A 9108-nucleotide genomic window follows, 5' to 3' on the forward strand; every position below is an offset into this window, starting at 1 on the left:
CCGCCCACAGCGTTCCAAAAATGACCCAAGAATAAGAAAAACTATATTTTTACGTATTATTGTTAATTTTCACCAGTTTCTGACTCTCTTTTCATAAAAATAATTACTAACGGACAACTTCAATATCTCCTATGACTTTTTAAAAAATTTTAATTGTTTAAATTAATTTAAGTTACTTAAACAATTATTTATTCCTAAATTGTTTTTTAAATAATCGTATTTTTTAATGAAATATAATAGTTGGTTTTATTTCATAGAAACTCCTCTTTGATCCATTAATATTTGAATTTCAACAAAAAAATTACGGATTTTTTTCCTCCAGAAATGAAACTTTGGGGGGGGGGGGCTTGCCCTGTCCCTCGAAAAGCGTTTTTGGAACACCCTCATACACTTACGTACTAGGTGGGATACAAAATGACCGTTTGTTGTTAAATACCTTCTGCACTAATTTTTACATAATTTCTAAACGAATTATTATGGTATGTATATTTTCATTTTAACAATTGCTCAGCTGAATTATTCATTTCATACGATTGCCTGATGAACAGAAAAGAAAAAAACGCAAATTCTTTAAGCTTCCGAATAAAAAAATTTCTCTTGGATTACAATGATGAATAAAATTATCAAACTGTGTATGTGATATTATTTTATAATTGCATAATATAATTATTTCTCAATACATGCTTGCTACGATGTGACATATGAATGTACATAAGTACAATGCTTGGGCAGATTTTTTTTCATCACGAGCGTCCTATTGAGAGGCAATGCTTCGAAATCTCCCTCGGTCAACGCGGAGCCTAGAAGGTCGGGGTAAGGTTCGAGCGCAGTTGAGGAGAAGGCGCCCTATTGAGAGGCTCGACTGTAGAAAAATTATGAATGTACACGATGACAGAGTTTTTAATTGAAAATTATAGAAAAAGAAGAAGACCTAGATCAAATAACCGGGCGAGCACGCAAAACGCGTATTAGTATTGTGTAAATTCTTGACGTATCATATTTTTTCAGCATTTTTTGTCGTGGAATCCGAGAACAGAAAAGAAAGGTATCTTTTCAAGCGCAAACATTTCGATCACGTCCTTTATGTGTACGGGCACGAAGGAATAGTAACGAGTGATATCATCCTATGTATTTCGTAAGCAGAGGTGGAATTACGAACATCCAATAATTCGTTAATGTTTGCCATGATATTTCCAGGATACCCTCGAGCAGTCCTGCACACATGCACGGTGCTGTTTGCTGTATCATGTGTTCCACCCACTCCCCTGTTATGTTTGACATCTCGATGCATTTGTAGGTTATGTTCGTGCTTTTTTGTTAGTTGTGTATCGCTTTACTGAATTAAGAACGAGAAGGGAAAGGGCATCAAAAATACAAAAAGTATCTGGTGAATGTAAGCACTACAATTGAAGCGCCCAGAACGAAAACCATCTACGCGGATTCCGCTGGGTAAGGATTGTCCACCAGGCTGTTTCTAGAAGTAGCCCGGATTCGGAGTCTGAGGATTGGTCCTTGTAGGCAATTTGAAGGTTCATCTTTTTGCCATTTGCACCATGTCATTGAAAAAAGTGGCAAAATATTTATTTTTAAGAAGTGGAAGTGGATCTGACCTTATCCGGCTTCTGTCCCCCAATTAGAACCAGAAATAATATGTAGTTTGTTTCAAAAGTCCAAAAGCGGTTCCTGTATATGCCTGCATCTTCCTCAACATTAAAAAAGTGGCAAAATTTTTAAGTTAAGAAGTGGAAGTTTACTCAACCTTATTCGGTTTCTGTGTGCCAAATAGAACCAGAAATAATATATTTATTTTCGTTTCTCAAGTCCAAAAGGGATTCATGTCTGAGCCTGTCCGGCTTTTACCTGGCATTAAAAAAGAGTGAATGAATGTTTAAGATGAAACATGGAAGTCTACGCGGCCTTATCCGGTTTCTGTCTGCCAAATTACAACCTGAAATTTATAATCCGCTTAACAAACGCCTCTGTCTGAAGTTTATCCGCCTTTACATGGCCGCTGGCTGTCCGGTTTTATCCGAAATTATATACGGTTTTTGTGTCCGGCTTCTGCATGAAATCTTACCCGGCGTTTATGCGTCTTTTAGTTACAGAAGGAAAGAAATATCATACATTTAAATTTGTGTTGAATCTATTTTTAATATTCAGATTTTTCGCTATTAGAATAATCAATACTCTTAGCATGTTTATCCTTTTCTACCTCAAGATCACCATATTTATTAGCCGCCTTTTCTTCTTTTTCAATGTTACTATCCTCTTCGCTGTCACTGTTTTCCTTCTCATTCTTTTTCTTCTTTTCTGCTCTCTTCTAGATCTTTATCTTGATCTCCATTATTTTCCTCTCTTGATGAATCATTATCTAAAGGCACAATCCGTTTATATTTTATTTTAGCCTGAACTCTTTTTGAAATAGTCTTTCGAATACAATTCAGATCACAAATTTGTTTGTTGATTAAGCATCCCATATTTCCCAGGATAGACCAAATTGTTGCTTTATCTTTTCCTATCTGTATCAAAAAAAGATTGTAATATCTGGAAGCAGAATATATTTGTAATAGCAACAATAATAAAAAATTATATAAATAATATTCAGTGTGGCCATTCTAATGAAAGAAAAAAATTCCCGGCCATTTCCCGGTTTTTTCCCTGTTCGCAAAAATTTTAAAGGTAAACATTTTTTGTTTTTAAGTAATAAAAAATCAACTGCAAATGAAAGCATTCAGAATTGAACTCTTGAATTTTAAACTTTTAAAACTTAAGTTTAACATTTTTTTATTCAGAAATAATGTATTCAAACTTTCAATAACTCACACGTATAAAATGGAAGCTGTTAACAGTTTTTAATTGTAGAATTTCAAATTAAATTCAGTTAAATCATTGTAAACATCTGAACTAGGATAAAAAGGGAAAAGGAATGAAAAATATTCAAAAAATGTAATACGCAGTAAAGGAAAAGATCAGAGTAACATTTTATAACTACGAAAAAGAAAAAGTAGAAAGACCACACGAAATTTATTTTATTCCCTAAATTTCTCTAGAAATTCGTAAAAAACACTTCAAATACATTGAAGTTTTTGCAAATCGTAAGAATCCATAAAAATATGTAGAAATTATTTAAAAGGTAGAATTTAAAACGTCTAAACATTGTCTAATATTACATAATCAAAATTATTCAACTGCCATCGCCTATAATTTGAAATAGTTTAAGCACTAAAAACAGTATTTACTTAAAACTTTTTTAATGTACGAAGTAAAACCCTAAGGGATAAAACATTTTTAAAGGTTTTAATTTAAAAAAAAAATCATTTTTTCTTTTATTTTGGTATCAAAGAGTTAAATTTTCAAAAAAAAAGATGAATTCTCAATGGCAAATTGAAGAGTTTGAAATTTTTAACTAAAAGTGATCAATTTTTAGTCAAAGTGGATTATTCTCGCACGGCCCCTGAGCCCCTGTCGTGTGTATAGAATCTTATATACTTTAAACCCTGTGTACCTAAAACCAGAGAGGAATTGAAAATTATAAAGGAACCACTGACCTTTTCAAGAGAAGTTTCCACTTCTTTTGCGTTGCAGAATTCCTTTGTTAAAGGAAAAACGATGGAATTGTTAGAAATCTTTTTAACAGCCTTGTAATTCAAACTTCCGCCCGTCAGAGCGCGTAAAACCGAGCGTTTCTTGCAACAAACTAGATCACGCAAAGTTGAGTATACTTAGTATACATCAGATATGGCTAATATAAATATAAATACCAATAAATCAAAGAAATGAACTGTCAAAAAAAAGATCATTTTTTACAAAGGAGATTAATATTCTATTAAAACGTCGAATTTTCAACAAAATACATGAATTTTAAACCAAATAGTTCAATTTTCAACTAAAGATCAATGCTTAATCAAACATGGAGTAGTCTAATTTTCCGTTAAGGGCATGCTCTTTGGTGACCACGTGACCAAGCTAGTCCCCGGTTATGAGCAATTTTTTGATGTTCACTGTGTTCACACGGATTGAGATATCGTGTTTAAAACTTTACAGATTCAATAAAAGACACTAAAGAACGTTTGTGTACATCAATATGTTTATAATTTTAAAGAAAGTTTATTTATAAATTGATGAAATGAGATATTACCATTCGAGTTATAGCACTTTGCAGATAATGTTTGGTTTGATGCATTTCAGATTTTTTGATTCGCGTATATTGAGCACTGACACAAATTTTGGAATAAATCGTCTAAACCTTAAAAAAATTAATATAAGCAATAAAATTTGCACGTTCGTTGCAAATAAAAGATTTAGTATCTGCACACACGTAACCTCCCAGTGGGCACAAAATTTGGCGACGTCTTTACGACATCTTTACGACATCACAAAAATTTCATGAACGATCTTAGTCACTTGATCTCGACTTTATCGACGTTCAAAGTTTCTTTTTTGCTCCGCCATAAATCGCTAAAAATACCCAAAAAATAATGATAGGTTACGTGTGTACAGATACTTATTTGTTGATTTGTAACGAATGTGCAAATTTTATTGGTTATATTAAATTATTTCAAGTTTTAGACGATTCAGTATAAAATTGGTGTCAGTGCTCAATATGAGCGAATCAAAAAATCTGAAATGCATCAAACTAAAAATGATCTGCAAAGTGCTATAACTCGAATGGCAATATCCTATTCCATCAATTGGTAAATAAACTTTCTTTAAAATTACCAATATATTGATGTATGTAAACGTTCTATAGTGCTTTTTATTTTATCTGTCAAAGTTTAAACACAATATCTGAACCCGTGTCGACACAGTGAACACAAAAAAAGTTCATAACCGGGGAATAGTGTGGTCACGTAGTCACTGAAGAGCATGCCCTTAAAAAAATAAATTTGCAATAAAAAAATTTTTAAGTGAAATAGTTCATTTTTTCAACTTAACACAAATTTCATTAAAATTTTTCAAATTAGAAAAATCAGGGGAAAGGCAGTGTATTTTATTGGTCCGAGGCATTTGAAATAACTGTCGAGGATCATGAAATTGAAAATTTTTTATTTTAATTTAAAATTGTTTTATTCCGTTTATAATAGATTATATGCCAAAAATCATATAAGATTAGCATTCTGGAGTTTCAATATTAATGGTCAGTGCAAATGAAAAGTTGATCAGAGTAAAGTAAAAGAATTTTGAAAATGAAGCTTAGGGCTACCCTGATATAATATTTTTTTTAAATAAAATTTATTTTCCTTGTATTTTTGCTTTTTTTCAGTAGCTTTCTCCTGCCAATTATACATTTATTAAGAATTTTATTTTTTGGTTGCAAATTGACCAATTTTATTAAATTTCATCCTTTTTGTTTGAAATATCTACTGTTTAAATTATTTGTGGAAAATTAATCTTTTTTGGTAGAAAATTCAATTATTTGTGTGAAGCTTGAAGCAGTTTATTAAAAAATCTGTTTTCTTTGTTGAAGAATCATAACATAGCCAAACAAAAATATCTTTTTATTGGTCTGGAGGTCAGACCATGTTTACTATATGTTTTTGGAATCGCTGAATCCGAATCCGATGTGCAAAAACCCCAGCACGTCAGAGTTTTCACATAATGTGAAAAAACGTGATAAACATCTTTTTCGAATCCGGAGGTCAGACCATGTTTATTATGTTTTTCGGATTGCTGAATCCGAATCCGTGGTCCCGAAAACCCCAGTGCGTCAGGATTCTAATGTAATCTCAAAAAACCTCAAAAAAATTTTTTAGTCCAGGGGTCAGATAATATTTGTTATGTGTTTTAGGGGACGCTGAATGCGAATCCGAGGTCCAAAATCCCCAGTACGTCAGGGTCCTAACATAATCTAAAAAAATCTCATAAAATTTTTTTCCGAGTCTGGGGATAAGATCATATCTTATACATGTTTTTGAGGTCGCTGAACCCGAGAAAGGAAGTGAAAGGAAGAAATGGCGTACTTAGCAGAAGGGAGACTGGGTACAGAGATGTAATTTGTTTAAAGATAAATATAATTTTCTCCTTCGGGCGTAAACTTTCATGTACTGGGCGTAAAGTTTAATGTAGCGGGCGTAAAGTTTCATGTCGGCCCAGCTGCGGAGAGTACATGTGCGGAGGTCGTATGGCCTGTAAGTGGCCACATTACGCTTGCTTCACAAATATAGTAAACATGTAGTGAACATGGTCTGATCTACAGACCCGGAAAAAGATTTTTTTGTATGGCTGTGTAAAATTTTAATCGAAAATTGATCTTTTTAGTTGATAATTCATTTTTTTAAATTAAACATGTAACTACTCCAGTTTAATATTCATCATTTTTGTTAAAGATTCATTTCGTTAGTTGAAAGTTTACCTATTTTGTCGAAGACTCATCTTTCTTAAACTAATTTTTTAATCTGTAAATGTAGCTATTCCATTTTTTACTGAAAATTAATTTTTTTAAATTAACAATTCAACTACTTGTGTAAGAGTTGAACCACTTTGTTAATTTTTTTTAAAGTTCATCTCTTTGGTTGAAACTATTTTGTTGAAAATTCGTTTGTTTTTTATTTAAAATTAATTTTTTTACCAGAAAATGCAACTTTCCCATTTGTGACCGTCCATGAAGAAAGGGACCTGATATAGGCTGATAGACCTGATATGAGCGGCTTCATTTTACAGAAGGAGCTATTGTAAATGTGCTCCAACACTAGAACTCCATAAGAGGGTCTTACTTTGCAGTTGAATAAGAATTTTTCAGTTATAGAAATAATATTTTTTATTATGAAAGAGCAAATAAGAAACTATAGATGGGCGTAAAAAACTAAAAATCGATTTTTTCCGTATCAGGTCCCTTTCTTCGCGGAAGGTCATATTTTTTGTTGAAATTTTTTTCTTTTTTAGTTGAAAATTCTTCATTATTGATGGAAAACTAATCTTTTATTCTTTTTGGTTGAAATGTCCTTTTTTTGGTTAAAACAGCAACTTTTTGGTTAAAAATTAACTTTTTTTGTTGTTGAAAATGTAGTCCTTTGTTCCTTTGGCTTATTTTTTTATAAAGTATGTTTCGTGTTGAATTTTCGTTCTCATTTCAGTGATAGAAAAATGATTTATTATTATTAATATCATGGTTATTACACGATTAACTTGCAAAACTATTAAGTCATAGAAATTAAATTCATTTCATCAATGAAATGGTAAGACCAACTGCAAATTAGATATGAAAATCAATATATATACAGTTCTTTTGTGTTTTCAGCGATGAGTTTTGAAAGTAAAGGAAAGAAAAGTAGATTAGATTTTTCTGAAGATCGGAAAGTAGTACATCCGCAAACAGTTTGACGGCGAAATAGTGAGCTAAATATTGCTTTAAATACAGGTAAAATGATATATTTCATGTTTATACTCTTGTAATAATTAACGTCAATGAAACGTTAATTATATATCTCTATATTTCTTTTTATCAGCAATAAGATCTGAAATTCTGCTAAAAATGTAAAATGGTTCACGGACTGGAACTGAAGTCACATTCTAACGATGTATTGCTAGAAACATATTTATAAGCTCTGTATTCTACGAACGCGCTCAAAAGTTAATGATACTGTCTTTTCACTCAAAAGAGGACAATTCATTCAAGTATTAAATATATTCCTCTGTGATGAAATGGCTCATGCTGAAATAGAACTGTTAGAAGTAGAAAGTCTGATTCTAATATCCTCTGAAGATAACCCTACGTCACTCACCTGTCCTATTCAGGACACTGAATGTAAACCTATTTTTAAGGTCAAAAGACACATAGGAAAACACATTTTACGAATTTCGTTTCTCATTGAAAAATGTGTTATCATGCGCGATCATAATAATTCTTATATCTGTAGGTTACCAAACACATTTGAAATACAGTAAAGTCGCTGTGAAAAAAATATATTGTTTTAAAACACCGTGAAGAAGAACACATCTCAGTAAAAGGCTACGAAATTATATATATTTCGGTCAATTCTGAGCAAAAATCTTATTCCTATAAGCGCTGTGAAAAAAGACCTTACTCATGAAAAAGCCGTGAAAAAAACCTTATTTGTGAAAAATCCGGGAACGAAAAAACCGTATTCGTTAAAACTTTTAATTCAACTGTTTTATTCCAAGAAAAAGACTGTGATAATCATTTTGTCGTAAACAAAAGTTTTATTGGTGAACTATGCAAAGAACTATAAATAAATATCCAGTTAAAATCGTGTGTTTTACGCTGTCAGTTGCATATTGTCTGGGTTTACGTGTTGTTTATATATTTATACATCTGGCTGGGCCAGATAGTTTGGGTGGAAATAATAAAAACTCACTGCAATTTTCTAAACTTCTTTATGTATTTAAACATTCATACATACTATAAATGATAAATTTTCAAATATAATGCAAGACGAACTTTTAAACTTCGATTATGCAGTAACACAAATATTTATCCCATGAATATCTTAACTTATCCAGTTTTGCTTAACAACATTCATGACCTTTACAAACTTTATGAACCTCACAATATTTATGTACTTTGGTTCTGTCAAATAATTAATATGTGAATTATTATATGCACTGTTTACTATTGCAATAATTGTGTTTACTAAAATATGTTTTTTACTACGGTAATTCCATGATGCGGGTTTTTTTTCACAGTATTTATACAAGACGTGTTTTCTCCACAGAGTATACTAATATGTATTTTTTACAGTGTTTACTAACATATATTTTTGTTCACCGCATTTTATGGGGATCCGTTTTTTTCATGGCGTTACGATAAGAAGTGTTTTTTCATAGCGATATAATTTATGGGTTCGTTCTCCTAAACACCGGCGATATACCAACAAACATTCAGTCATATTTTGAATTTCGGTCCTCTGGCTACAAGTTCATGTGCCGAATTCATCAAACCATATGCTGCGAAGGTTCATCCGATTCGGACGGTTATTTAGGATGCCCCGATATAGGACCGGAATTTTTAAATAATTATGTGACTCCTCGCGCGGATGAATGGAAAGATAGGGAGAGTGAATGAGCAGTATGACGTGAGCGATAATGGGACGCGATGTTTGCTATCACGAGTGTCATTTTTTTGAATCATTAAAGTCAATTTCAGCTATT

The 9108-nt window shown here is 31.9% G+C and overlaps 1 protein-coding gene across 10 annotated transcripts in view; it reads left to right on the forward strand.

Moving 5' to 3' along the window:
* The window catches only part of LOC117169116 (probable tRNA N6-adenosine threonylcarbamoyltransferase, mitochondrial), a 210974-nt gene that overhangs the window by 56297 nt on the left and 145569 nt on the right, over window positions 1–9108 (forward strand). For 4 of the 10 annotated variants that reach the window (XM_033355279.1, XM_033355278.1, XM_033355284.1 and 1 more), the window contains one exon: window positions 7238–7357. The exons of the other annotated variants lie outside the window; for them this stretch is intronic. The gene's annotated coding sequence lies outside the window, so the exon portion shown is untranslated. The remainder of the gene's footprint in view (window positions 1–7237; window positions 7358–9108) is intronic. 10 annotated transcript variants of the gene reach the window in all.

This window comes from Belonocnema kinseyi, chromosome 3 (assembly GCF_010883055.1).
Source record: "Belonocnema kinseyi isolate 2016_QV_RU_SX_M_011 chromosome 3, B_treatae_v1, whole genome shotgun sequence".
Taxonomy (NCBI): domain Eukaryota; kingdom Metazoa; phylum Arthropoda; class Insecta; order Hymenoptera; family Cynipidae; genus Belonocnema; species Belonocnema kinseyi.